The following is a 5,898-nucleotide window of genomic DNA, read 5'->3' as shown; positions in this document are numbered from 1 at the left end:
GAAGGAAAATGTAATGGGGGTTGTCTTGTTTGTCACTATACGGAGTGGGTTTAATATTGTCCAGTTAAATCTGTTGTCTTTCCATTTTGCTTGGATTTGTAGTAGTTTTCGCTAATTCGTGTCATTTGCGTGCGTTCATAGAGAAGTTTGTTAGAAGGCTTATGTAATGGGTTTTCAGAGTGTCTAATTTTTGCGATTAGTCTTAATGCAATTTGTTTCGTTGTTTGTATGTGTTGTTTAGTTTTTGGAGTTGAGTTTGCCATTAGTATGATAGTTCTTAGACCATCTGCTGAAATTGTGTAACTTAATGGTTGGGTTGACAACGATGGATTTGACAAGTAAAGGTAAAATGGTTAGAAGATCATTTATCGATTGTAATGTAGGTTATGTTATGTAAGACAGTTAATAAAATCATAGTCGCATCTAAAACTATATAAAGTATCTTTAGTTGGTTGTTCAGCTCAATAGTGGTCTAGACAACTGAAGAAACAACTTGTTCATCATCCAATAGCAGAAGAATGAACTTCTTTTTGACCATTTTAGACACACTTGGCCCATATTTCTAATCACTAAATATTCTACATCCATTGCTCTTTAACACTTGACTAATTTAGTCCAGCCTTGTTACAATGACATTTCCCATAATAGTAAAAAAGTGAAACACGAATTTCTACTTAGCCTGGCAGAGCAATATGACACACGTAGACATTGAAAAGGTTATTTTTGCACTTTTTCCGTGTTTCCTTAGCGGGAAACTCATTAAAAGGGACCAGGAAAAGAAATTTCCCGGACAAAAGAGAAGCGAAATATCCGCGGCATTTCAGGACAGTCGTCCCGCGTTTTATAATCCTTTTCGGCTAAAGACGAGATTAAATTTCGGAATCGTCTTAGAGTAATTACGAAGCGGCTTTCGAACAAGAAATCTCATTTTACTGGATGATGGGAATAATTAATAATGTGAATTACTCGGCCGGAAAAAAGCCCTTAGAAGACCGCGACAAAGTGGAGGGTCAGTCAAGACGACAGAAGCTTATCGCCACAAAACTTCTTTGTATTTGACGAGTGTGCCATAACGATAAAGATTAGCCTTTGTTATCAAGATACCGAGATGTAGAGCCCTAATTATTCACTCGAGTCGTAAAACTGTCAATATTCGTCATATCGGATCATAATGGTTACACCAGGCCAGGCAGCTACACGCAAATTCCATAACGCTTAAACAATACAAACTGGGGAGCAAAGCTATTATCTATTCAAACATTTGGGAGTGGAGGAGAAAATTGAAATAGAGGGGCAGGGGATGAAAGTTTAAGTTGTACGAGTTTGCACCCCCGTCCACCGTCCTAGGTATTACAAGTGAATAGTTTCGCAGCCTGTTTAGTTTGTATAACATTGTTTCACCAGCCAATAAATGTCCCGTCGTAATGTGAAATATTTGACCCGACCTAGCCTGTTTTAAAACTTTTTTCTTTTGCGCACCAGTGGCGCCCTTTAATCTAACAGAGTTTATCTGCGAGGACGCTACTGTCTTGGAGCAGCCTGGAATCGCAAAAACGTTCGAAAATCCCAAATTCGTGACACGTCTTGGTTTATTGAGTGCCGGCAAAATCTAATATAGGTATCGCGACAATGGAAACGACTGACACGCTGTCTCTTTTTTATGAATAACTTTTCCACGTTTCACTGATCCCTTTTTGTTCGTGTTTCAAAGTTGGTCTGAAATTTTGTTTCTTCCACCTTACCCATATAAATACCTTGTGTTTATTTTCTTGTTAATAAGTCACGGTCTTGTACCACTTCCATAGACCAGGGGCCTAATTCTTGAAAGTAGGGAACGGAATTCTCAAGAGAATTGTTGATAGAATGTGACAGAAGAAGCTGACACATGGCGGGTTCTGGTCACATTCTACAGATCTTTCTCTTGATAATTCCCTTCCTTCGTTTCAAGAATACGCACCCTGGATAATTGCTGATAAGCGTGTATTTTCTCAAAAAAAAACTAATTTTAGTATAAAAATTAAAAAAAATTTATGCATTGGCCGGGAATCGAACCCGGGCCGCCCGCGTGGCAGGCGAGCATTCTACCACTGAACCACCAATGCTGTACGTAAATCCGCGCTTAGCGTAATCACTCACAATCGACAAATAATACATCTATAGCAAAAATCAAGGTAAAATAGCATGACGTAACAATGTAATTGTGACATTTACATTAATTACATTGTGACATGACATTTTGTTATACTGGTATGTCAAATAATAAAAATCATGCATATTTTAGAACTTATCGGGTTTAACCTATAAATTAAATTGCGCTCTAAAATAATTTAAAATGTATTCAACGCATCGAAACAAACTGTACAAAATACAAATTTTTATCATTATCAGAAGTATTATGTAGTATATCATTAAAGAAGCTTTAATAATTGTTTTAAAACTTTGTATGATTGGTATATTTAATACCAAGCTGCTTAGCATTTTTTACAATGTTGCTGGCAGTGTTACCAACACATTTTTAAACTGTATGCAAAATATATTCATTTATGTATGACTAAAAACTAATCCAACATGTTTCCATAGTACATATTTATAAATCAAACACTTTTAGTTCTGTTCAAATATCATCCGGGCGTAAAACAGTGGGGTATGGCACGAAAATGGCTTTGTTTTGCTCCCGAATATTACTTGATTCATGACAATTTTATGATAATTACAGATTCATTAATATAGTAACTGGAAAGTGAATATTAGGGTCTATTTGTAAAAGTTTCTTAACACGCAATGGTATTTCGAATTGTATAAAAAAATTAACAAATTTTAATTAGTTTATGTATAACTATAATCAGTTCCCAAAAATGTTGATTTTGTTTGAGAAATGCATTTTTTCCAAGCAGGATACTAGTAAAAAAGTTTTGCAATTTGAATGATTGACTCTTTCCTACTAACCCGTCATACAAAAAGGTTTATTCTAATATTCACTTAAGTGTAATAAGTACTACCCTATATGACCAACTTTCTGATAATTTTTCGGAAACCATCTTTTCTAAAGCGATGAAATAAACTGTTCTTCACCAGTTGGATGTACAATTTTACTTTACACACCTAGTTACGTAAAGCTTTCCTCACTGTTCATCAATTCTGAAAAGCTACACTTTATATTACCTGTAATGTAAATATTAGAAGAAAAAAGAATGTTTGGTAGTATAATAGAGGAAAAAGTCGATAACTGCGTCTCCTAGCGGTAACCACTCATAACACAAATTCCATACTTTTAACAATACTTTTGAGTTCTGTTTTTCCCTAAGATTTCTATAATGATTTCATGGGAATTGCGGTCGAAGCCTCCAATGTATTTCCCAGCTTAGTTTGCAACGAACACCGAGAGATAGCGCGACACTTCAGTTATTTATAGTTATTTTTTGTATCTGAATTAATGTATCAGACAAATTCAGGAAAAATTTCCCGCTTTTGGGGAATTTGAACAACATTTGGATATTTGGGGAAAACTTACTTTTTTGCAACCAAAGTATAAATACGACACTCAGGTTAAGAATAAAGTTAGCTTGCTCTATCTGAATTTTGATCCCCTAACTAACTTTAGGTGTTACCTATTTTAGGTGGTCGTTTCTGAGCCCCTAACGGCTCCCGAAAATTAACTGTCAGCAGAGTAACAGAAATTTTTGTTTATTGGGAAATTATTTCTCAAATTGACAGTAAAATTTGTATTTTACTATGTATTTTTGAAACATAATGGATGCGTTGTACGATGATTTAGAAATATTCGATTTCTTTGAAAACGGTTTTCCAAAAGGTATTTTCTTTCTCTTTCTGATGACCTAAATGTACAAAATTAGTTGCAAAATGTTTCTTATCATTCCTACCTACCTAATGATATTTCTGTGCAATTTGTCATAAGCTTGAAAACTGTCAAATACCACTCGCTACAAAACCACAAAACTTCAAATCATATTATTATGCATTTTATAGTTTTATGAGTAGTTTTTTTGACAGTTGTGACGTCTATTGTGGATATATTTCGATATTTTTCGAAGGTTTAGGAGACACAGAATATGGAGTGAAAGTCAATGGTTCTCCTTAACACAATTAGATACGCAGAAGATACTTTCTTATTTGATTTTCTTTGATAGTATGTAAAAGGTTTCCAACAGTTAATTAATAAAGTAAGTGCAGCTGGAGTAAAGCAGGGACTGAACATTAACGTCACCCAAACTAAATTTATGGTATTAAACCGAGAGGCACATGAGAATGGTCAGCTGAGCCTCAAAGACTCGTTGATTGAGCGGATAAGCCGGTTCAAGAACTTGAGCAGTATAATCTTGGGCATAAAAATTACATCTCTAGCATAACTAGATGGATGGTGAGATGCTATATTTTGTCGGTTCTCATCTATGGGATGGAAATACGGACTTTAGAGCTCTGTTTAGTAAATTGGATATGTTAGAGATGTGGATTCATCCAAGGATGCTCTTGGACCGATATGGTTACCAACTAAGAAGTCCTGGAAAGAGCCACCACTGGGAAAATAAACGGTTGGTGGGAAGTAGATGTCGTGGCTGAGAAGTTTAGAGTTTCGAGTTCGAGTTTTGCTATTTCCAGTTGAAGAAACACTGAAGGCAGTTACAATGCTACCTTAAAGTAAGGAACTGCTTCTTCATGTAACTATTAATATTGTATTACTCCTTGAGACTTTAGAAACTTAAAAGTTTCAAGCAGTGATTATTAATATGATCCTCAGGAAGGAAAATTTTGATCAATACTAAGTTATTCTTGAAAAACCTAATTACGATCTTAAAAGGTTCTATTGTTTTAGTAAGTACACCAACTTAACGATCTCCATTAACAGCTTGCAGTCTTAAGAACGGCCGTAACGTTAAAGAATTAATGAAAGTGCAATAAACACCCTAAGACGCCCTTGCCGAAAGCGTTAACGGAGCAGTTTTCCTCTCGAAAAGTGCGTGTTCCTGTAATTGTTTTTTTCTCAGGAAAAAGGAAACAACGTCACGAGCTCTTTTAATTAAGACTAATGCCCTCGGAATTTTAGCATTTTAATATTCTCGAGTTGTTGTTAAGTTTATGGTTTTCGTGACAACCTATAAAATTTTGTTACTGAACGTGACAGGAAAAATTTGATTGATTTTTTGGCCCCCCACTAAACCAAAACCTATAATAAAGCGAGGATCGTCATTTATTCATTGTCTAACTGCCGGGGTTATGGTTTAGGGCGTTTCTTTTATGACCGTGTCCGACATATGCCCCATTCTCACGATAGGAAAAAAATGAGCAGGTTTTCTTCTTTACGTTGATGTTTAAGATGGAACAAAAATGTATACCTCGATGAGACGTTTATGCAAAGTACCCGAGGTGATGACGACCAGAGTAACGTTAGTCATCGCCTCTGCCCATCCCATTAACCTGTGTGCCTTACGCAAAGCTTTCGACTATGGATATTCGTAGAATACTAAAATTCCAACAAAAAAATTCAGTCGATTAAATACGAGGCAATTAATTGAAATTATCAATGCACCGATCGTAAATTTTCAGTCGGTCGGTCGTAAATAATAACTATGTACGGGCTCGGAATTTTTTACGATAATGTGCCTGTTGATGATAGAGATCCCTCGTTTACGGGACGTTGAGTGACTCTTTAACTGTCTAACTTAATGGTGCTCTAACTGGACAAAGAACTTAGTTAAATCCACATTGTTAGGCTTCTAAATGTACTACTACTACTACTTCTAAAAAAATACTAATCAGACACCAACGAAAGAATACCTAGTCTAAATAAAACGTTTCGTTAAATTGATCAATAAATATGAAAAGCGGTTCTGCAAAGTTTTTTCTATTTCTGACAAGACATAACGGATTTATCAGCAATTG

At 35.5% G+C, this 5,898-nt stretch overlaps 1 non-coding gene across 1 annotated transcript; it reads right to left on the bottom strand.

The window, feature by feature from the left end:
* Window positions 1-2,031: 2,031 nt before the first annotated feature.
* On the bottom strand, window positions 2,032-2,102 carry TRNAG-GCC (transfer RNA glycine (anticodon GCC)). The gene has a single exon. It is a non-coding gene; the product is annotated as a tRNA-Gly (tRNA).
* Between the last annotated feature and the right edge of the window lie 3,796 nt (window positions 2,103-5,898).

This window comes from Ips typographus, linkage group LG7, assembly GCF_016097725.1.
Source record: "Ips typographus isolate SLU linkage group LG7, UJ_Ityp_2.0, whole genome shotgun sequence".
NCBI lineage: Eukaryota > Metazoa > Arthropoda > Insecta > Coleoptera > Curculionidae > Ips > Ips typographus.
This window is presented reverse-complemented; position numbering and strand designations above follow the sequence as displayed.